This window comes from Mixophyes fleayi, chromosome 1, assembly GCF_038048845.1.
Source record: "Mixophyes fleayi isolate aMixFle1 chromosome 1, aMixFle1.hap1, whole genome shotgun sequence".
Classification (NCBI taxonomy): Eukaryota; Metazoa; Chordata; class Amphibia; order Anura; family Limnodynastidae; genus Mixophyes; species Mixophyes fleayi.
This window is the reverse complement of record NC_134402.1, coordinates 178,232,402-178,257,274: the sequence shown is the minus strand read 5'-3', so window position 1 is coordinate 178,257,274 and position 24,873 is coordinate 178,232,402.

Here is a 24,873-nt window from a genome sequence, read left to right as displayed (position 1 = left end):
GTTGGGAAAATCAGAAACTTATGCTAAAAAAATAACAACAAGCAGTCCAGCATCAGCTAGGTCCCTTCTCTCAGCTAGATCCCGACTCCTGCAATCTACACCCACAACACCTTCCTCATTAATATACTCAGTAGCGATCATAGTAAGTCCTGCATCCAACTTGCTAAGGCTAGATGACTCCTCCAATATCCTGGATTCCTCAGAAGAATTCTTGAGCATTAGTCTCACTGCTGCTGCTGCTGCTGGGGGTGGATCTTTATCCCAGAAGCAGACCAAGAAGATGACTACTAGTAGTTTACATTGTGTGTAACTGGCTTCACTAAGAGGCATACAGCTGACAATCTGTTACAAAAACTAAGGGATGTATGTCATTCCAACATGGCTTATCCCGCTTGGACTCTCCTCAGGATATGTCATTTCTGATAACGCCACCAATATTGTGAGAGCATTACAGTTGGGTGAATTCCATTACATTCCCTATTTTGCTCACACAATAAACTTGGTGGTGCAGAGCTTTTTAAAAATTGATATGGACGTGCAGGTGATGCCGTCTGTCGCCCGTAAAATATCTGGACATTTCTGGCATTCGACAAAAACAAGAGCAATTTAATTTGCCCTACCAGCAAATTAAATGAAGCAAGAGGTGGTGACAATGTGGAATTCCACCCTGTATGTGCGTCTGTGGATGAAGAGCAAAAAGCCATCCACGCTTACTTCACAAGCCACGACATTGGGAAAGGAGCGGGGATGTATTTTACTCAAGCACAGTGGAGAATACTTTCCCTGTTGTGCAAGGTGCTGAAGCCCTTCAAAGTAGTCACCTGTGAAGTGAGTTCAGACACTGCTAGGTTGAGCCAAGTGATTCCCTTAATTAGACTTTTGGAAAAGCAGCTTGAGAAACTGAAGGAGGAGAAGAAACAAAGCAATTACGCCAAGTATGTCGGACTTGTAGATGAAGTACTTTATTCGCTTTGCTAGGATCCAAGAGTTATCAAAATTTTTAAATCGGATCACTACATTTTGGCGACTCTGCTTGAATCTAGGTTTAAGAGCTATGTCTTCTCTTTGTTTCCAACTGACCCAGATCTCAAGATATGCAAGGAGATCCTGGTGAGCAAGATGACAGCTCAAGTGTTATGTGACAGGATGGCGTCTCCTTCTTCAGTTTCTCAGTCAACTGCTGCTAGGAAAAAACTTAGCTTTCCCAAGAGACCCAGGGATGATGCAGATGATTCAGCACAACATTTTGACATTTGGGGGTAAATGTATCATACTCCGATTTGTACAAGTCACCGGAAATCGGCGAGTTGACAGCTAAAATTTAAAGCGGCGCTGCCTTGTAAAGGGAAGGCAGCGTCGCTTTAAATTTTAGCTGTCAACTCGCCGATTTCCGGCGACTTGTACAAATCGGAGTATGATATATTTACCCCTTGGTCTGGTCTAAAAAAATTGACCAAAAACCGTGACACCTCTGCCGTAACTCCACCTGATCCTACTATCAAATCCAAATGATTGGTGGAGGATTCATTTAACGACACCGTACAAATGGGGAGGAAAAAAAGGGAATTTAGAGACCCATGTACCAACTCGCTTTGCACTGCCTAAGCTGCCCACCCTCCAGTGTGTACTCAGAAAGAGTTTCCAGCACAGCCAGGAACCTTGTCAGTGATCGGCATAGAAGACTAGTTCCTCAAAATGTGGAAAAGATGATGTTTATCAAAATGAACTACAATTTCACAGAGGAAGGCCTTTACTGCCAATTATATCAAAATACAGAGACTTCTGCAATGGTGGATTTCAACGGTGATGAATTAATAATGTGTGAGGATGATGTACACACTGATGAGGGTTAAGATGAGGCTGAGGATGATGACAACAACATCTTGCCACAGTAGAGTTCATTAACAGCACTGTTACCTTAGGTGCCTTGAGTCCATTGTTAGTTTGATTTTTGAAGGGCCAAAAAAACCAAGCACATCAGCCACAAAAGTGGCACTCCTTGTCGCTGAAGTGCTTGATTTGTTAAAGTGTGCATGTTCTTTTTAAGATCCAACATAACAGTGGGTGGGTGTTCCCAAGGACAATTCCATCTTGCACCACTTTTCCTTTTAGCTACTGCTGTGTGCCAATGTTACCTACATGTGGTATTTTGCAAAGCACACTTTTGTGTGCTTTGCAAAAATCAATGACACCCATTGATGATGCAGATGATTCATCACAACATTTTGACATCTGGTCTTGTCTACTGTTAAAGAATTTACCAAAATTAGTGACACCTCTGCTGTAATTCCACCTGATCCTACTATCAACTATCAACATCAAAGAATGGTGGAGTATTATTTTAAATTGTTTTGAATAGTATAAAGACAACAGTTTTATTAACAAAAAACAATGTTGCTTGCAGAAGTAATGTAAGCATGGATGTCTAAATAGACGTGTATATGTATTACCTTCCACTTTGCTGATGTTTGATCAGTATGGCACAAAGTGTTTGTAATCTGCACTTTACGTCAAAGGTACCTAACTATATTATATTTTTTTGGGAATTGGGGCTTATTCGAAGCTCAGTGATGACCTTGCTATTTGGTGTGAATTTCAAGGGCTCTTTATAGTGCATTTTCTGCAACAAGAACCAATATATTCATGTCAGATTGATCACAGCCAATTTTTGGACACCTGGCGAATTTACCCTTCTGCAGTTTGTTTTCAATCATCTTTTCAATTGCTTGTCTCTCGTACGTGTGCCACATACTTTGTTTTTCACTGGGTTCACCATCTCCAACCCGCCGGAGCACCCTGGATTGGGTTTGGTCTGAAAATGCACGCATGGTGTTCATATGTAACAGAGTGAAGAGAAGGTACACAATAGTAAAGTATTGTAAAGCATATTTAGTTCTCTGAGTGCAAAAAACAAACTTACAGGTTAAATTGTTGCATAAAAGGCTCTGAATAATGTTCAGTTATTCTCCTGTTCCCGATTGGTATCCCAAAACTTTGAACGAGTGGATCAATCTCTCTGCCAGCGTTCATTCCAGTTGGTGTGCTGTATGGATATAAGAGAATGTTCGATTAACGGAAGGAATGTTTCAGACTTTCTTATCATATTTCATCTATAGAAGATTTCCTCAGACTTCCTCAGGGGATACTGTCCATTGAATTGTCTCTTATTTATAATGCACTTTTCCGCTAAGGGGTTGTCCTTAATGTGTCCAATTGGGATTAACCTCTGCACATGCTGTCTAATTACAAAAGCTAATGAGTGATCCCTTATAGATTGTGCATGTATTGTATATAATTTAGGATGTGTAGCGGTGATGAAATGCTTAGTTTATAACAAACTGGAAATAGTAGAATACAATATCAGTTGATTGCACAAAATAAATGAACAGTTGTAATTTCTTTTATTTCATTTAAACTAGCATAGCTAAAACGAAATTAACAATTAAACAGATACATATTTTCCACTATCCGTACACTTCTCTTGCCTTCCTCTTCCTCATTTCCTATTAATTTGCACCTGAACCTACCTATTGTTTTATGGAGGGTTTTATCATTTGAAGGGTGTAGACACCTTTTCTTAGGGAAACCAGGATGCATCCCAATATTCCCTCCCCCACCTTACCTTTTAGAGCGCTATCCCTTAGGTACAACAAAGCACTGGCACCCTGCCCCCCCCACCTACCTCCCTCCATGTGCATAGGAATGTACTAAGGGGGGCATGCCTAGCTGTTTAGAAGCTCAATGCCATTCTCCAACACTGTACTGTACACTCCTACTTGTTCTTGCAGCTTTGACTACATTATGTCTCTTCCATTGTCTTAAGCTCAGTTGCTGCTTGACTGAATCCTGGAACGTTGGGGTCCTTTTTAAAAAAGAGATATTTACTAGTCACATTCTAGAAAGCAGAGCAGTGAGTGAACAATCTATCCCCTCCCCCAACCAGCTGTGCATTAAATCAGTAGCTTTTTTGCTTAATAAACAAGTTTCCTTCCACCCAATCAACTTCAGAATATAATTGATAGCGTTCACATTTCAAACATTTGCCTATTTTACCCATCTATAGCCCCAACATTAAATTAAATTAATAGCACCGACATTTAGTAATAATCCTTCCCCCTAACCACCCCAAAATTAAATAGTGTTTATGTTTCAGAAATAAGCTGCTTTACCCCCAACAGGCCCAACATTAAATTAATAACATTCCCATTTAATAAACCAACCTATTTCTCTACAAACCAGCCTGACAATAAATTAATAACACTCCCATTTAATAAACTGACCTATTTATCTACAAACCGGCCCCAATATTAAATTAATAGCATTCCCATTTAATAAACAGACATTTACCCCTCACCAGTCCCAACACTAATTTAACAGCATTCCCATTTAATAAACAGACTTATCCCCCACTCACCAAATCCAACATTAATTTAATAGCATTCCCATTTAATAAGCAGACATATCCCCTCTTACCAATCCCAACATGAATTTAATAACATTTACATTTAATAAACAGACCAATTTCGTCCCTCACCAGCCACAACATTAAATTAATAGTGTTCCTATTTAAAAATAATGTCCTATTTCCCCCTCAAGCCTCACAATTAAATTATAGGCTTACAAATTTCCCCCACATTTAGAGATTATTATTACTAATAAACACATCACTGCCTTTTTGAAAATTGCACTTATTTTTTTTTTTTATAATTATTTATTATGTTTTATAGTATGAATGTAGCATAGACTTATGTTCTCCAAAGAAATTCCTCCTTCTCTCCAACCCCCAGCCCCCTAAATCTTACTTGTTATTCCCCTCTCAGGTTTGAACTCTAGGCGGCCATACCCCCTGCACCACCCTTGTTACGCCCCCCCTGTTAGGGCAGTAGCAACATTCCGGTCCTTTTCAGTTGAAAGACTTACCAGCAGCAAATATGCTGTATGGTCATGCATAAAATCTTTTTTTCTTGGGATGTTAACTCATATGTTTTCAACCAATTTTGCTAATCTTCTAATAAATTAAGTGCGTTAAGATACTATTGCTAGGGTACTTATGTGGTAGTCACTGCCATGGAGTAAGGACCAGGAAAACAGAAAATGTATTTCAGACATTCCATAACTTTCTTTCCTTAACTAAAAACAAGGTGTTGGGTACAGTTAGTGTGCATGAGATGTGACAGATATATCTTGCAAAGGAGTTGCTATAAAAACTTAAACAGGCAGCGGCCATTTGCAAAATGAAAGGTTAAAGAAATATGGAACCGATGCATAATCAACATCATTAGAATATGAAGGCATGCAACCTTTGCACCTTAGGCACCGTTTTAGACAGAATATTCCCCAGCCTCACCTGCCCTGTCACAGAGATTACTGTATTATAACTGTTCTAAACAATTCATCACTGAATCTGCTAAACTTAGTATTTTTTTTTTTTGTTCAACCAGCTTTTATTGCTGATGATACAAAACATATGTCTCACATATTTGCTGTGCAGGAAATAGGCCGCCTCACAGTCTCTGCCGCCTCTGCTAACTCTAACCCTGTATGGAGCAGATGCAATATCAGTATCTTTGACAAAACCATTCTCCAATTGAAAAAAAAATCCTAATATATCTATTTACTTATTGTATATTATGCATTCACATATACAAATTATTTGTCCAACATCACAAAAGAACTTAAAATGTTAGTCCACGCTCTCCACACCTCTTCACTTTTCTCAAGTGCTAACGAAATATGTATATGTAGTCAATCTTCCTTGTGTTCACCTGAGGGGGAGGGGGGGATAGGTCCAAGGAATTGCCTAACATAGGGGAAGTAGTCACTGACAGTAGATTGCAGTATAATGCAGCCTTGGGTGATAGAAATGATTCCCAGCATGCACAAGCTGCAAGGAACCAGGAAATTACATCAGGGCTTGCCAACATAAGGTCATTTGGTGCCAGTAAGGGAAGACAAGGAAAAAATGTAGGGAAGTGGCAGAGGAGGAGGAGGAGGTAAGCGTGGCCATATTCAAGTCAGCTATCATATCCTGTGCAGAAGCTAGTGTCTTCAAAGTTGCTGAGCCTGCAACGAGGAAAGAAATACACAGCAAGTTTGCATGTTTGAGTGCACAGCTACTGGGGAAGACAGAACACACATGCAATGTGAGTACTGTGAGTATGGAAGTCTTAGAATCCAACAGAAGTTTAGAGAGAGTATTACACTTATAGGGGTATATTTAGTAAACTGTGGCTTTGAAAAAGTAGAGATGTTGTCTATAGCAACCAATCAGATTCTAGCTGTCATTTTGTAGAATGTACTAAATAAATGATAACTAGAATCTGATTATTATTACCACTTATTTATATATGATTGTTTGCTATAAGCAACATCTCCACTTTTTCAAACCCACAGTTTACTAAATATACCCCCTAGAGGCTGTAAGAGATGAGAAAGGATTTACACCCTATAAACAGAGCAATCAGTCTTACTGAACAAGCTGCCACATTTACAAACTGAGTTGCAATATTTACAGACAAGGCTGTTTGTCTAATCGTCAAAGCTGCCAATCTATAAGGGAGAGATATAAGTTTGTTAGAGCTAGCTGCAAGATTATCAGAGAGAAGTACAAGTCTCAAAGGGGAATCTGCCATAGGCAAAGACTAATTTACCAATGGTCCTGTACAAGCTATCAGAAAAGTTGGTCCATGTATAGCCTGGAGGAAATGAGAGTGCCAGAGAAGATCCAGTACAAGCGATCTTGGGATCTATTGTTTCAGGTTCTTGCTGCTGATATTCGTGCTAGTTCTTTTACTTCATCTTATGGTGAAAAAGTAATTGGAGGACATTTCAGGCCTTTGATTCATGTTTAGAGAATACTTCAAGTTTTGAGAGCTGGTCAGTATCCCCTGCAAGTGTGAGCAACTTGCCTATCACTGAACTGCACCATACTCGGAGCTATTTGCGCATGTGACAATTTGTTTGAGACAGATGTACTGCCTTGCATTGTACTATATTGCATACTTGCCAACTCTCCCTGAATTTCAGGGAGACTCCCTGAAATAGGGGCGATCTCCCTCACTCCCTGAAGAGTCTGGCATTCTCCCTGATGCTGAGCCAGTACAAGATGTGGTTGGCTTCACCATCTGTGTCTTGATGATACAGTTCAGAAATTGTGTCCTATGTCCATGTATTGATGCCTATGGAGGTGGCCATTTTCATGGAGACCAAGATTTAATCAAAGACTGACAGGTAAGACCATATGACTTCAGTAATGGTGACAGAAATGTAAAAGACACTTTAGTCTCTAGAGATTCATTAGCTGCTTTTCTTTAACGCATAGTTGCCTACTCTCCCAGAATGTCCGGGAGATTCCCACATTTCTTTGAGACCTCCCGGGAGAGCAGGGCAACCTCCGGCTTAATGACGCAAATATTACGTCATCTTGGCCCCGCCCCCTGCTGTAAATGGCCAAAATGGTGACAATCGTCTAGGGGCGGACCAAAATGATACAATTTGTCAAGCCCCGCCCACACACCCACCTCCCCCAGGATCTCCCTGAAGCCAACGAGGAAAAGTTGGCAAGTATGCTATATTGCTTGAAGTACTTATCCTCTCATCTTGATTTTAAAATACCCTTAAGTGCCTAAGATACCAATTCACCCCTTTTTACTACACTTAATTACAATGCAAGGAACAGTATTTTTTTGATTTGTGAAGAATCTTCAGTTAATACACACTTGAGCATAAAGATTGCCAACAAAAATGACCCTACTCATTGTAACTTTTGTTTTTTATTTATATGCTATGAGATTTAAACACACTCCAGGGGGTAAATTTATCAAGCTGCGGGTTTAAAAAAGTGGAGATGTTGCCTATAGCAACCAATAAGATTCTAGCTGTTATTTTGTAGAATGTACTAAATAAATGATAACTAGAATATGATTGGTTGCTATAGGCAACATCTCTACTTTTTCCAAACCGCAACTTGATAAATTTATCCCTAGGTCTAGAATGTACACTTGTCCTTTTGTGTTATCTTCTCCATCTCATCCATATCACCAGTAGTTCCTTTGTTTCAGGGTGCAAATCCATAGTTGCTTAGAGAGTGTTAGCCCTCTTCATTATCCCATGGCCCATCAAGGTGACATGATATTGCTACATTCCTCATCTTTCTTTCCTTGAGCTGGGTTTATTACCACATTTACAGAACCAGTCTAAAGTGATATTGTATTCTTAATGTCATTCATATATTTTCATATTGTGCATGGTATTGTTAATTGTATTCAGATATTGGTACATTTTATATTATTGCAACTGTCCAAGTGTTTTGGAATTGTTTACTACCACTTAATTTCCATGTTACAGTTATACCAAGCTATATCTTTTCCATACCACGGTTTTAGAGTTCAACAATTTTTTACTCACCACCCACCACTTACTAGGTAGTAGCACTTCTCACTAATTGTGCCAAGTCGATTGCCCACTTTACTTGTAAGTGTGTGTGTATGTTCTTACAAGTTGTTTAGGGGTTGTGTAAGAAAATCAGAAAGGGTGAGATAAACATCCAGGTGCAATAAGGCGCAGGGGCTAAATACATACAGATTTCATGGGAAAACAGCATTTACAGGACTCATAAATCTATGTCTATAAGTTGTAAACATTTATTATTTATTGTCCTGGAAAAAAAAACATGTTTGGTCCCCATAGAGACCTTTTTGAAAAATAATGGGGTGAAAAGTAAATATATCTATCAGCCGTTCTAATGTAAGAGTTGTTAACATTGTGCAAAATGAAAAAAAAAATTTTTTTATACTACACATAGGTGTTACCATGGGCCTTTGTTTATTTCCAGATCATGTTCTGAAAAAGATAACTCATCTACTGTGAGGCTTCTCTCCTAAGAACCAGTATTATTTGTTACTAATTGGTAGGATCATTGCTTCAAAAGAGCGGTTTAAAAAAACTTAGTCATTACTAGGATACACATCCGCATAAGCACCTTTGTTATCTGTTTTAAATATGCAGTATTGATCTATTTTTATTTAATTTGAACTACTTTAAATTACTACACTATCAGCACTCTTCTTTTCTATGTTTTGTTACATTTTTACAGGTCTGTCCTTTGCTTGTTGAGAATATAAAGAAAAGGAATAACATAGTTAATTATTTACATTTATTTTAAAGTCTGTCTTGTCTAGCTCTAAAATTGTATGTTATTTATATGTATTTCTTATGTACGAGTTGGCATGAGCACATTTTTATGACTTACTATTTATACATATATATATAGTTGTGTTCAGGCCCATATAACAGCCACAAACGGTGATGGCACTGTACCACAATTGGGCATGCTCTGTACTATGCTGCCATCTGGTGGGCCTACTTTGAGCTTTAAAAATAAAGAAATGTAAAATCAAAGATTTCACATTGCATCCCTCCAAACTAGCTAAAATGTACTTTATTAAGAAGAAATACTGTTGGTTATTATGTTAATTTTGGGGCTATTGTTACTGCCCTTTTAATGAAAGACATATTAGCTTTACTTCTCTATGTGAGATATTAGGGCCTGCATTTGCAGGAAAAAATATAAGGTTTTATGCTAGAGACTGGTAGGTTAATTGTTTTTTATTTAAATGATCTATACTGTGCAAGGATAGTAATAATTAAAAATAATAGTAAAACAAAAGCATTTGCTAACTAGAGGCGATAACAATGATCACAGCAATAAAAAATCTGTTATTGCCACAATTTATCAATAAAATGTTGCTCAGTGTTACCGCTTTCCAGAGACTTATATAAGCTTTCAGAACTAGTGGTAGAGGTCTACACCTATAGCAGCTGCCTTTCCCAAAGAGTTTAGTGCACTCACAGATACTGTACTCAGATGCCCCCAGGACTTCACTCAAATATAGTGAAAGCTCATGCACAGTAACCATCAGCATGGAGGTAGGAGGCAGAGGAACCAGTGGCACATAATATTAAGAAGCGGGGATAGGACAGAGGTTGTGGGTCAGAAGCGAGTAGGAATGTCTCAGAAAGGCCAAAAGGTCGGGGCTGGCAGCAAGCAGGGGAAATCCAAAAGACAGAACCAAGGGTCAGGGCAATCAGCGTACAAGCAAGGTTCAGAAACAAAGCAAGGGTCACAACAGGAATCAGTCAGTGGCAGAAAGGTATCCAGAGAGACAGGGAGCAGGTCAGTTAATGCAGAGGCACAAACGCTATAACTGGCAGGTAGGCTAATCCCTCCCTGCCTTTTCAACAGATGTGAGCCAATGAAAGAGGAGGGTGCACACACACACACACCTCCCTACGTCATACAAACACAGGAGGCACTGATAACAATTAGAGCGGTGCGCCCCTGCTGTCTGCTAATTGCCAGGGTGCAGTGGCAATGAAGATGGAGTCCTGGTAACCCTGGCAATGGATGCAGCCACAGATCGCAGAGTGCCAAGCCGTCGAGGCTAGTGTCACTCAGGCAGTCGAGCAATAGTCAGCTGCCTCAGCAATACTGGCACAGACCGGTGCGGGATAACTTACCACTTCGCTGGGAAACTCTCAGAGGTTATATGCATGTGTGACACATATGAGCAATGGGCTTTCAGTTCCAGAAATAAAATAATAAATTGTTAAAAGACATTAAACATTTTTATTAATTTCTTTCTTTTAAAGTACTGTGCTATGTTCAATAAGTTGGCTATTACTAATGAATCTTGCCAGCAGTGCTATCGCTGTTGGAACCCCTTTGATGTATAGGGCAAACCCCTACTGCTGTCAAGGACACACGTATATGCTGGCAATAATGGTTTTTAATCTTTTGATAAACATACCCTTTCTTCATGATTTTTTCCTAAATCCAAATAAAGGCATATAGTTACTTTGTCCAGGACCAGATTCCATTATATTAATTTAGCCTTGCACCTTTTGCTTTAGCTCGCACAGCAGGGATGCTCGGTAGATCTCCTCAGTTATAATGCCAAATATTACCGTTAATATGGTAATTACTCCCTGAGCTGCGAGCTGAAATCCAGCGAGTAAATTACCGTATTAAAGTAATATTTTTATAGCACTCGTTTTTCGGCGATCACGCCGTCAATTGAATACCCCCCTAAATCTCTTTAAAATTGTGTATTAACTGTTCAAGGTTCATACTCCAGGAATTTATTCCTCATCTCTCCTGCTTGTTTCTCATAGTCCTGGCTTTATGAACAGTTTCTTCTGATCCTCAGGTACTGTCCACTTGAAATGTTAGAGACAGTTTTTATAATAGATTTTTGTGCCAAGATGTGGTTATTGCAATCCACTTTCTTTTGGAAAGTGTTAGTTACCAGATTATCATTTTTCTACAAAAATTTCCAGGTCCAGAAATTCAATGTCACTTATTTTTCCTTTGTTTGCATTGATGTACCTTATGAAGGTTTCTAGATCTGTTTGACCATTAAGAATAAACATTAGAACCATTATAAATTACTCACCAATCTTAGGTTGAGACAGAGGTCTATCCATGTCCCGTGAAGAGCTCAACTTGGATGAGCTGCTTGAACTCCTCCTCATATGACATTTATGTCATCACCAGAGCAGGCCCACCACCAGTCCCTGCAGGTGCTCTTCTGTCCTCTGCCATCTTATCTTTCACTCTGTGTTTTATGTCCAAGATGCTTTTGCAGTAGTTTTCATTAGTATATTTTATGGGACTCAACACATTGACAGCATCACATAATTGTGACCACATCTGCTTTTTTCGTGCAAACCTGGTCTTGTCAACGAGGCTCCCCAAAATACGCTCATACACAGGTACTAAATTGTGTATGAGCGCACAATTTTCCGCAAAATTGAAGCGCACATTGGATCTGGACTTTGTCTTCCCAACAGAAGGCCCTGCCTCTTCCTACTGCTCCATCTCACCTCCTAGCTCCTCTCTCTCCTTCTCCCCACTGTCCCTAGCCTCCATACCACACGATGGCTTAGTGGTTAGCACTTCTGCCTCGCAGCACTGGGGTCATGCGCTCAATTCCCTACCATGGCCTTATCTGTGTGGAGTTTGTATGTTCTCCCTGTGTTTGCGTGGGTTTCTTCTGGGTACTCCAGTTTCGTCCTACACTCCAAAAATATACTAGTAGGTTAATTGGCTGCTATCAAAATTGACCCTAGTCTCTATCTATCTCTCACTCTGTCTAAGTGTGTATGTGTTAGGGAATTTAGACTGTAAACTCCAATGGGGCAGGGACCGATGTGAGTGAGTTCTCTCGGGAAAGACAAACCAAAAAACATATAGACTCAAAAAGAATACACAAGGTAAATACAGAAAACACTAAAAAATAATAATCACTAAACAAAAATAATGAACACAGAGACAATAACACAAGCAAGGGGAGCTAAAGCAAATAAGACACACAAAAAACTCACAAAGCTCACTTTCCACATTCCTTTGCACAAAATCACCTCTCTCCTGCACTGTCACCTACTCTCTCTATGCCCTTTAAACCCATTTCAACTAAAATAATAAAGTAGCCTGCTTTTTATAATGTTAGTGATGTCAAAAGCACACGAGTTTTGCATGTAAAACTTGCAACCAACCAGAAATGAGTTTTGGTTTGAAAATTGATGCAAAGATTGACAGCAATTTGTTATTGGAGACTAAAAATTGCTAAAAACAGAAAAATAATAATTATGCATTAGAAATTGTGTGTTAAAAGATCAAGTTACCGTCCCACAAATCCCTACTGCAGCTGTAGAGGGAATGTGCCCATCCCACAAAAATAGAAAAAAACAAACTAGGAAAATAATGGGGGGTTTGGGTTTTTTTTATGGACAACTCAGGACCTTGGATGTTATAATTTTTAGAATGTCTACAGGACCTAATATGGTTTTTTTTATGGACTCAAGCATTATGGACTAAAAGCTTACAAGATCCATTACAGATGAAAACAACATATGGTAAGTATATTTGGGGTTTTATTATTTTTAATAAAATTATGTGGTTAGTACTTTAGTTTAGGTTAATATTTTTATTAAATGCGGTTTAAAAGAGGGGAGTGTTTTATTTAAAGTTTACTTTTTGGGATTACATGGCTTAGCGGGACCTGGGTGTCAGGGCATGCTGGCACTTGCGGTTCTCCAAGTGCCAGCATTCCCTGGTTGCCATGGGTATGCTGGTGCTTGTAGTTCTACAATCACCAGCATGCCCAGACTGTTAATGGCAGCCTGGGCTAGTTGTTACTTGTATTTCCACAAAGTAAAATAGTGTGGGAGTGGGAAGAGCCCTAGTGCTTTCAGCACAGGGCTGGGTGTCACTAGAGAGGACGCCCCCACCAATTTTTTTGTGGACCCCACTTGCTAGGGACTTCAGCTCCGTGATGAACAGCCTGGGACTGGTTTCTCATTATGGCAAGGAGACCCCTGCTGCGAGTTCCCCTGCTATAGTGCCACCAGTACCTGCTGACTTGCCTAATTTCAATAATTATATTATTTCTTCTTTTAAATAATGTTATTGCAGATGAAAATGCTCTTACTATGCCTCATATTTGTATTAAGTGTAATCCAACACATTAGGACAAATTACATTTACAGTGAATGAAGTGTAGTATCCATCTGGTTTCATAGTTTCAAATATAGAGTATAAATAGAACATCTAAATTAGATAAACATGAGTATTATAATTGAATACTGTTAGGGTCACACACACACAAACATTGTCTTAGAACAACTGAGTAGAGAGATGAGCAGTTCCGATTCAGAGAAATTTGACATATCCACATTTTGGGGTACAGAATCGAACCGAGTAATGACTTTCTTGCACCAAATTCGGATCTGAAAAAATGTAATTTCCGGCAAAATGGCAGATCTTGCGAGTTTTGGATCGATATATTCTATATATAGCTCTCCCTCTTGTTCTCAACTGACATTTTAGAAGTGAAAGTATGTGTGTAGGACATTTGCTGCAATTCTGTGCTTGTAAAGTGGCTTGCAGAGCTTTGGACAGGGTAAAAGATTCAATGCATTGTGGCAAGAGCCCGCTACTGCTGAAGCACACGCGAACAACTTCTTCCTTTTTATGTAGTTTTTTTGTCAGGATGGTAAATGTTTTCACACCGTACAGATTTCACGACAATACTTGGAGACCCTAAATGCTAGCTTGACATAGCTCAGCTCTCTCAAGACCAGCCAGCTTACCCAGCGTTGATCTCCCTGAACAAATGGCACAAACAAGCTTTTATACATGTTACTCCTCCCCCAGCCTTAGCTTGATGGACAGGTGACACACCCACCTTCTCTTTAAAAGAAAACACCCATCAGTGGCTCTGTTTGCCCAGACACACCCTGTCTGTTTGCTGAGAGGAAATCATGTAAGTTAACAAACTTTAAACTACACATACGTTTTTACCTGGTTTAATCTCAACCTAGGTGCATAACTGTGCCAATGTTTTATTCTGTTTGTATACTTTCTCTGCCTCTTGTCAGAAAAATGCCTCCCTTTGTAACACATCCCTCCCCCTAGCGTCATCAAGTAGAGGGACGCGGACTTCGCGAGGAGCGCATATTTTCGTGACAATGCATCTGCATTCTTGTGCAGAATCCCAGGTCTATGTTCTACTGAGAACTTAAAAGGTTGCAGTGCCAAGAACCAGCGGGTTACCTTGGAATTTACCTCCCGGTTGTTCTGCATCCATCCTAATGGTGCATGGTCTGTTATTAAAGTGAACTCTCTGCCTAGGAGATAATAGCGCAGAGCTTCTGTAGCCCATTTTATGGCGAGATATTCTTTCTCCACAGTGGCATATTTTTGTTCCCTTGGAAGCAACTTCCGACTTAGGTACAGGACAGGGTTTTCTACTCCATTCTTCTCCTGTGACAAGACTGCACCTAAGCCAACACCAGAAGCATCAGTTTGGAGGAAGAACCTCCGGGTAAAATCTGGTGCTTGTAGAACTGGAGAGGAACAAAGAGCTAACCGAAGATCAGACCAGGTGGTTTCTGCAGAATCAGACCAGATTAATCTATCTGGACAACTTTTTTTTAACATGTCCGTAAGTGGAGCAGCTCTAGTGGCGAAGTGGCTTACAAACCGCCTGTAGTAACCTACTAAGCCTAAAAATGTTCTTAACTGCGACTTTTTCTCTGGTCTTGCCCAATTTTTGACTTCCTCCACTTTGTCTAGCTGGGGTTTTACATGCCCTCGACCAGCATAGCTATGGCACATTTCTCTGGCTTAGCTGTTAATCCTGCTGACCTTAATAAAGCTAACACCGCCTCAACTTTGGCTAAATGTGATCCCCAGTCTGGGGTATAAATCACTATATCATCCAGGTAAGCGGCTGCATAAGCTGTGTGTGGCCCTTTGGAAGGTGGCAGGTGCCCCATGCAACCCAAAGTGTAGGACTTTATATTGATAGAGACCATCAGGGGTGGAAAATGCAGTCTTTGGCTTGGCCGTGGAACTCAGGGGAACTTGCCAATAACCCTTTGTTAGATCAAGGGTTGTTAAATAATTGCTACCAGCAAGATTTTCTACTAGTTCATCCACACGTGGCATCGGATAGGCATCAAACTGCGACATACTGTTTAGGCGCCTAAAGTCATTGCAGAACCTAATTGTCCCATTGGGTTTCGAGACAAGCACAATGGGACTATTCCATTCACTAGTGGACTCTTCAATTACATCTAACTGGAGCATTTTCTCGACCTCCTTCCTCACGTCCACCCGTCTGGCTTCTGGAATACGATAAGGCTTCTGCTTTACAATGACTCCTGGCGCAGTGACAATGTTGTGTTCGATTAAGGTAGTGCGCCCAGGAATGGAAGAGAAGACATCCCTGTTCCGGTGAATCATTTCTTCAGATTGTTGGTTTAAATGAAAGCATTTATGTTTGGAATTCCTGTTGTGTTTGGGATAGATTGTTGATATAAATGGAGTCATTTGTGTTATACATGGTTCTGTATTGGTTAAGCTTTGGTCATGGAGGCATTGGTGTTATACATAGTCCTGTGTGGTTTTGTGTTGGTTTCAGAAAGTGATCAGATTGTTAAATATAACATTTTGTTGGGTGTGTTGGTTTTAGGAAGTGATCATATTGTTAAATATAACATTTTGTTGGCTGTGTTGGTTTATGCATAGAAAGTGCAGGAAGTGATCAGATTGTTAAATATAACGTTTTGTTGGCTGTGTTGGTTTCAGGAAGTGATCAGATTGTTAAATATAACGTTTTGTTGGCTGTGTTGGTTTGAAGGGAAAGTAGAGCAGATGGATCTGGTTGTAACCATGTGTTTAAAAATGGCCGTTGGACTTGAGTGAGGTGTGCACGCTTGTTTGTATGGATTCTTCCCCTCCCCCTTCACTACACAATGCATTCACATGTACATAGCTTAAAACATACACACACACACACTAAACCTTTAGACAAGAGTTAGTTAAAACACACACTTTTACATATATATGTAAATTACAGGCAATAAGAATGATGTATGGCACAAAATCTATATTTTGTGTGGAATATTGTTTCGCTGTTTATTGTTCTATAATATAATACAACACACTTTAAATGAAGTTATATCTTGTGGTTATTCTTGAAATCTGTCGATATAAGGGAATATAAGATTGATGTTTCTTGGGTTAATTTAGAAATACCTTTTGCGAGGAGTTGGTTGACGGTAATAGTCATATATTTAACGGTATTAAATGGCCATACATACATTTGCCAGAATATTAAGGAGATTGAAACCCATAAGGAGGTGAAAATCCTTCAATAAAGTGTATGGTCATAGTTAATGCAGTTTAGTGTAAATGTATAGCAAATGCATGAAAATGGTAGTGCATAGTTTGTTAGATTAAAATGGTTGATTTCTCTGCAATGTTGAATGGAAAGATTACTCTGTTTGTGAGCTGGTTAGAGTTGATTGAAAAGGCTAATGGAGGTTACAAGTGAGATTGTTAGTGTATCTAGAAAGTGACTTGGAAATATTTAGAAAATATTTAGAAACACATTGTGTTGTTTACACTGTTTGCACACAGAAACACATTGTGGATATGTGATGTTTGTATGAGATATTATTAGGAAGTGAAATGTTGGGAAAGTTCAGCATATACTGTCTGTTATATGCAGTCTAGTACTGGATAGATTTAATTGACAACATGGCTCATGTGAGAGACATGCGAGTTATGCTTCAAACTAAAAGCCAAAATGGTCTGTCCTCGATTTTGGCCTTCCTTCTCACATACACATGACCTGTTCCCCATTTTATCTACACACACACACACACACACACATCCTCCATATTGTAATTCTTTCTTTGTCCCACTCACACACACATGACCTATCCTCCATCTTTTTCTTCACACACACCAAATCCTCTTCACAAACACTCACTGTCTTACACACTAAGTCTTACACTGTGATTGCGCACAATATGATTACATACACACATTGTCTTACAACTGATTGCACACACACAACTCTTACACACAAACTGTCTTAAAATCTGATTACATACATTGTTCTGATTGCACGCACAAACACATTATCTTACAATATGATTGCACACAATATGAATGCACACACATAATGTTTGATTGCATATATATATCATGTTTGCTTAGTAATATAGATAAGAGGCACATTTACACATGTATAAGATAGCTGAAGCAGGCAATGAATTGTATTTCATGTTAAATATATAATGCTTTCTACACTGTTATTATATGTGTATATACTGTTACTGAAAATATCTATTGTTAATAAGAATACATATGATCTTTAATGAGACTTTGTGAAAATTCTTTCTTGATATGATATGATATACAGTATATTCATTCTTACCTATATTAAGCTGTGGTAATCAAAGTCAATAGAGCAGACATTGAAATAGAATTATCTTTCTAAGAACTGGGTTCAAATTGGAATCAACCTTGTAATGAACGTAGTTTGGTAAATGGTTATTACCATATTAGCATTAATAGTATATCTGCCACATCATTGGAACTTCGTGCTTTCAGATTAGCACAGTAAGTAGCAACCAAACCAGCTATCCTTTTACAGTCTGTGTGTATTGTTTTAGAACTGTGTTTGTTCCCAATTTTAAACTGCCATGGCATTTCCTGGCGCTATAGCAATAAATGATAATGATGTTAATGAGGATGATGATGATGATGATGAAGGGAGGAGAGGCCTATTTCTAGTTTGCTCCTGAACAATGCAAGGAATGCAAATCATTTTATTATTTTGTAAATAAGCTAAATACTGTCTGTCTTTTCATGTCGCACACAAATACTAGGGCATGCTCTATCCCAACTATAAATCTGTCCCCACATTTTAAGTGTACCTCCGCCTCCAAAGCAAGATGGTTTTACCGGGGTGCAAAGTTACTCCTGTTTTATGCTTTGCTCACCATAATGATTAGGTCGACAGGCCCAGTATTATCAGGTCTAGAATTCAAATGTAGACAGTATTATTAGGTCTAGAATTCAAATGTAGACAGTAAACTAGGGTTAAGGTTGGGGATAGGGATAGGGATAGGGATAGGGTTAGGCTTGTTATTTTTGACCTAACAATACTGTCTGCATTTAAATTGGCAACCTATTAATACTCTCTACAATTTTTTGTAATCTAAAAGTGGTGGTGTGGAATATATCAGTGATGGAATATGATAGCTTGATTTTTTTTAAAATACTTGTCCCATCTGTGCCTGAATAATTCCACCCCCAAAAATACCTGTCTATTCATTACTACTTGAGTTTTATGCAGACTGCATCCCTAATGTTCCCATTCTTAATCTGTCTCTCCCATCACACTTTAACTTTTACCTATGCCTCTACACCATATTTTGCCCTGTACCTATTACTAATCTCCCTGCACCATCTTCTCCTCTCACTTAACCCTCTGCAACATATTTTCACCTGTCCCTCTCACATAATCCCCTGTACCATCTTCACCCCTGTCCCTCTCACATATCCCCTGCACACCCTTCTTCTTTGTCCCTCTCACTTAACCCCCTTCACCATCCTCTCTCCTATCACTATCACATATCCCTGTGCACCGTCTTATCCCATGTCTCTCTCACATACACCCTTGCACCTTCTTCTCCTCTGTCTCTCTCACTTATTCCTATGCAATATCTTCTCCCCTGTCCCACTCACTTATCCCCCTGCCCCATCTTCTCCCCTTTCCCTCTCACATATCCCACTGCTCCATCTTCTCCCTGTCCCTCTCACATACACCCCTGCACCATCCTCTCTTCTGTCACTCTCACTTAACCCCCTGCACCATCTTCTCCCCTGTCCCTGTCAAATATTGCAGTGCACCATGTTCACCCCTGTCCCTGTCACATATCCCCCTACACCATCTCCCCCTCTGTCCTTCTCACATATCCCCCTGCACCATCTTCTTCCCTGTTGCTCTCACACATCCCCCTGCACCATCTTCTCCCCTGTCCCTCTCAACTATCCACTGCACCATTTTCTCCTTTGTCTCCCTACCTTAACTCCCTGCAACATCTTTTTCCCCCTCCCTCTCACATATACCCCTGCAACATCTTCTTCTCTGTCCCTCTCACATATCCCCTGCAACATCTTCTCTCCTGTCCCTGTCACATATCCCCCTGCATCATCTTCTCCACTGTCCCTCTCACCTAATCTCTTGCACCATCTTCTCCCCTGTCTCTCACATATCCACCTGCACCATCTTCTCCCCTGTCTCTCACAGATTCACCTGCACGATCTTCTCCCATTCTTGCAGCTTTCTTTCCTCTCACTCATTTAGTTTCCTTTTTCTGCTTTTTCACTGTCCTTTCTTCAGACCTTCCCACATTCATCAGTAACTTTTCACTTAATATTTACATCAAGAGCTGATGTATTTCTTAAGACTGACAAGCGTTGTTTGGATTTGGAGTGCCCTGTCTTATATTTTTTCCCACATTACCTTTTTTAGAGTTTTAAGAAGTATTACTACTAATACTACTAGTACTGGGATGCTCCTGATCAGTGGTAGTCGCTATTCCGACTCTGAGAAGCCCGACAAGGATGAAATAGACAAAAAAATAGTGATTACAATAACATAGACATGCTGTAAAAGTAGATTTACAATAACATAAACAGAGATTTTTTTTATGCACCAGCACTTTCCTTTCTACGGCTTCAGCGTAGTATTATTATTTGATTAATACAAAATATATTTTTCCTTTGATCATATACCTGGATCAAGTACATTATGTACCAATTCAGAGCAAGACTGTGTTAACTCTGTCAATAGGTTTTGGTTTTTGCAGAGGGTATTTGTCATTTGCAGGGGTCTGCACACACCTATTATACTACATATACGTGTCTATTTATTTTATTAAATTTTATGCTTTATATTGGTGATCCGTGTGTATTCTCATGATCTTATATATTAACTACTTCTTAAGATTTTATATCCAATTTTTAATATTGTGCACCGGTCCTATTGCGCTGTATATCATTATTTGCTTAACATACAGGACTTTTCCGACTACACAGTAATGCCAACTTGTATCAATTGTGAAGAGACTGAAAGCCGGCACTTAACTAAGACGTCACTAAAGAAAGCGACATTGAAATTTCGGAATTTAAAGCGGCAATGGCAGGACCTGGCGCCTAACCCTAACCCCAACCCTTACATTAAATTGTCCAGTTGCCGGGTCCTGCCATTGCTGCTTTAAAATCCAAAAATTCAAAGTTGCCTTTACAGTTAAACACTTGGATGATAAAATCAGGAAATGATTTTTTGGGTGAGTGTACTGCTCAAAAGTCAAATACAGGCAAGTTCCCCTCTGTTTTGCTGGCTACAATAAGAAGCATACTGGTGTCAATCCGTTGGAAAAACATAGAAATGTCATAGCAAAATGCTCACCCTGCTAAGTGTCTCCCCAGGATTCCCCTTTGCCGGTAATGGAGCGAACATAGTGTGTGCATTACAACTGAGTGAATTTCAACATGTACCATGCTTTGGTTGTTCAGAATGTCTTAAAAAACTGATAGGACAATGCAGGAGATGCTGTCTGTGGTCCATAAAATTTCTGGGCATTTTCATCATTCAGCACCTGCACGAAGATCATTGCAGCAACTTAAAAAAAATTACCTGTCATGCCACCAACTGAAGCAAGACTTAGCAATGAGGTAGAATTCTACACTTTATGCACACTGCTGTGTCACTATGTTTCATAGGGATTATATATTTTATTAAACTGCCATGTATTTGTGTCGATACTCACTCACTGTCACTAATTTTAGCCAGCTAGCTCGCTGCAGCCTTTGTCCAATATTGGTGAAAAATTTGACAGTTGAAGAGGTCATTAGAAAATAGACTGTAAATGAATGTTAATAATAGAAATATTAATGTAGGGACAAAAACAGCTCATAATTACATGATTTAACCTGTTTTTCACAATTTTTAAGGAAATCCAGATCCAATACTGAAACCAAAGCACGAAGATAGTTTCAGAACCAGAAGCAAAACCAAAATACAGGATTCTGTATTTGTATACACGGGGTTCTGTATTTGGGAAGTGTGGCCTTCAGACTAAACGAAGTTAAAATCACGTGGGTGAGTGATTAGGTGTTTAGCCTATGGGCTTCTGCTATTTGTAACCAATGGGACAGAGGAGGGGAGTGGTTTAATTTTATATAGGTGAAGGTTCTCCAAAATTTGCCCCTCTCTGCTTCCGGATTTCACGCTGAGGAGTCAGGCTTAGGAGAGCTGGTGCCGTGTGGTATCGTATTTCAGTGCATTTGTATTCTTTATTCTTACTTGTCATTTGTGTTTTCTGTTATCTTTGTCCTTTTTCTGTTTGCTCTTTTGTTATTTTCCTTGTCCCTGTTTCTCCCCCTTTTTCCTCTCTTCCTTCATTCCCCCCCCCCCTCTGTCCCCTCTCCTTCCCTCTCCCCCTTCCCTTTCATCCTCCCCCCCTTTTATCGTTTCTTTCTTTTCCTTTATCTGTTTCCATCCAGCCGCGGGGCTCCGTGGCTGGCTTCCTCCTTCTTTGGTCGGCTGTTGTGTGAGACTCAATATGTCTAGACCTAGCCGGGTGCACAGCGCACCAGCTAGGTATCGGGAGGCGGGGCTGGAGACAGTGTCCTTACCTGCATCTCCTTCTCCCCGTTCTTCTGGAGCTTCAGTCCCTGTATATGGCGGTGTGCCCGTTAGAGGCTCACGTAGCCTGTCCCCCTCTTCCGGTTCCAGGGGCGGGGGTGTCGGGAGGGGGCGGCGGGCGCGGGGAGGCAGAGCGGTGGGCGTGGCTTCAACGGAAGCTTCCATGGTCAGTTCCCCGGGGAGAGTAGGGGGGGAAGCAGTGGTGCTGCAGCAAAAGAGGGTGGTCTTAGTGGGGCCCCGGTCAGCTCTCTTCCTTTGATTCAGTCCCCTCTGCATGTTCCGTCCGGGGGCTTATTTAGGGGGTGGGAGTCTATGCATACACCAGCCGCCCGGGGAGGTGTCACCAGTGGGGGGGGTGCAGAGGCCCCCTTCTCCTTATAGGGGTTTGGGCCTGGTTATTTTGGATCCTCTGATCCCAGGGGTGGTTTCATCTTTTCCCGTGAGTGGTCCACCCGTTAGGGGGGAGAGGGTAGGGGGCGGGGTCGGTAGTTCTTTGCCCTATCCTGTGATAGGCAGCATTTTGGGCAACAGGGGCACAGGAGCAGCCTTCAGTAAGCCTTGGGGGGCAGATGTTTCTGTACCTCCTGTCTAGGGGAGGTCTAGGGGCTTATCTCCCGGGGCAGGGGGTTACGTTTCCCTGGTCAGGGGTCATTAGTGCGGGCACTCAGCCTCCGTACGGGGGGGGGTCCAGGGCAGGGGTCATTGCTACACTTCCAGGTCAAGTCGGTGTTCGGTCCCTACTGTCCCTGGGTCCGGTGGCCACAGCAATCTCCTCCCAAGTCTCGTGGGATTTACCGTACCCCCCAGTGGGGGTCCCTCGTTGTCTAACGCAGTGGTGTCTGGTGCCCCCCCTACCCCATTCCTTCTGGTATATATACCCATTACTACCCGGTGCCCATGGGACATTTTGAAGGGGAAGGTGGGCGACCTGGGTGTGGCTCAGGCGCTTCATTTAGTAGACCCCCTCCTCCTGGGTTTGTGGGTGCAGAACAGGGGATCTTAAGGGGCAGCACAGCAGGGGCAGTGGTCACTTTGTCATCAGGGAAAGTTTGTCAGATGCTAACATGCCTCTTGTTACAGATTCGCAAGTTATGGTTGGGTCAAGCGCACAGCAGTTGCAGGTGGTCGGTGACAGGCAAAGAGCTGAAGAGCGAGCTCTGGTCGTGGCGGATAGCGTGAGGTTGCCGGCAGCTATGGCATCGGGCGATGTGTTGGGTCCGGAATCACAGCAGGCAGCCATCATGGAGACGTCAGCACTGGGACCAGCAGGGGCCGTACAACAAGCGGAGGCGAGCGCTGGTGGTGAGTTGTTGAATGTCGAGCTTCCACACGTGTACTTACACATAGTCCTCCCATGTCTTCCACCGCTGAGGATTCTCCCTCTTCATCGGGGGAGGGTCCCCGTAAGTTGATAAAAATACTCAACTCTCACTTTAGTAGGTCTGGGTCAAAAGGGGGTAGGAATGCTTCAACAGCAAAGTCTGCTGCGGCTAGAGGCCCTATGGTGCAGTGTGAATACACCGCCCTTTTAGCGGGTGTACGCGCTTGCATTAAAGACAGGATTAGGAAGGGTTGGTTAGTGAATATGTTCGAAATTACGAAAGCAGGGAAGAAAGGGCTAGAAGCGGCTTGCGCAAAAGGGGGCATAGGTGAAGAGGCCTATAAGACTTACACGGCATGGGTTGAAGGTTATTGTGCTTTTGCTGCTTGCTATATCAAGACAAGACCGGAAGCGAGTGAGGAGGTATGGAAATACATGCATCTCATAAATGAGATGTATCGGAATGATGGTCCAGGTACGTGGCTTAAGTATGACGAATTATTTAGGGAAAAGGTCGAAGGTCAGGTGGATATGCCGCTTGGAATTAAGGACGTGGAGATATGGATGCAACTTAATCGGGCTAGCGTAGTTTTTGGATCAGGAACCCAGGGGACTCGGTTTCAGCAAGGGGGGAGACGTGGAGCTCCCCAGTTTACAAAAAACAGATGCTTCGCATTTAACAATTCCTCGTGTGGGAGGGGAGAAGCGTGCCGGTACAGGCACAATTGTACATATTGCCACGGACCGCATTCTGCCCAAGAGTATCCGAGGAGTGCCCCCGGTCTCGGCAGAGGTCGTGGCAGCGACGGTAATGTTGGTTAAAGCCCCTTCCCCGGTTTGCAACGATGTGTTAGAACGTTGGCTTAATTTGTACCCAGATGCTGAGCAGGCGGCGTTTCTCCGCGAGGGTTTTCGTAATTGCTTCTGGGTTCCGATTAGGTCAAGGATTAACGCTAGGGCTACTAGAAATTTAAAATCGGCTTACATTTTTCCGGAGGTCCTTGACGAAAAGATTCGGGGAGAGATTAGCCTGGGGCGCATGATTGGCCCTTTCAGCTCCCCCCCTATTATTGATTTGGTTATTTCTCCAGTGGGTATAGTTCGCAAAAAGGCCCCCGGTAAATTTCGCCTAATACAGCACCTATCCCACCCAGAAGGCGAGTCAGTCAATGACGCAATTGATCAAGACATCAGCTCGGTGGTGTATCAGTCATTCGAAGAGGCACTGTTGTTGGTTAGGTATTTTGGCGCAGGTGCATTAATGGCAAAATTAGATATAGAATCGGCGTTTAGATTGCTTCCCCTTCATCCTGACTCTTTTAAATACATGGGGTTTAAAATTAAAGGAGAATATTACATAGATAGATGTCTTCCCATGGGCTGTTCTCTGTCTTGTGCTTATTTTGAAGCATTTAGTTCTTTCCTTCACTGGGCGGTTCAAGCAGGGACAAGACACGAGGGCATTGCTCACTACCT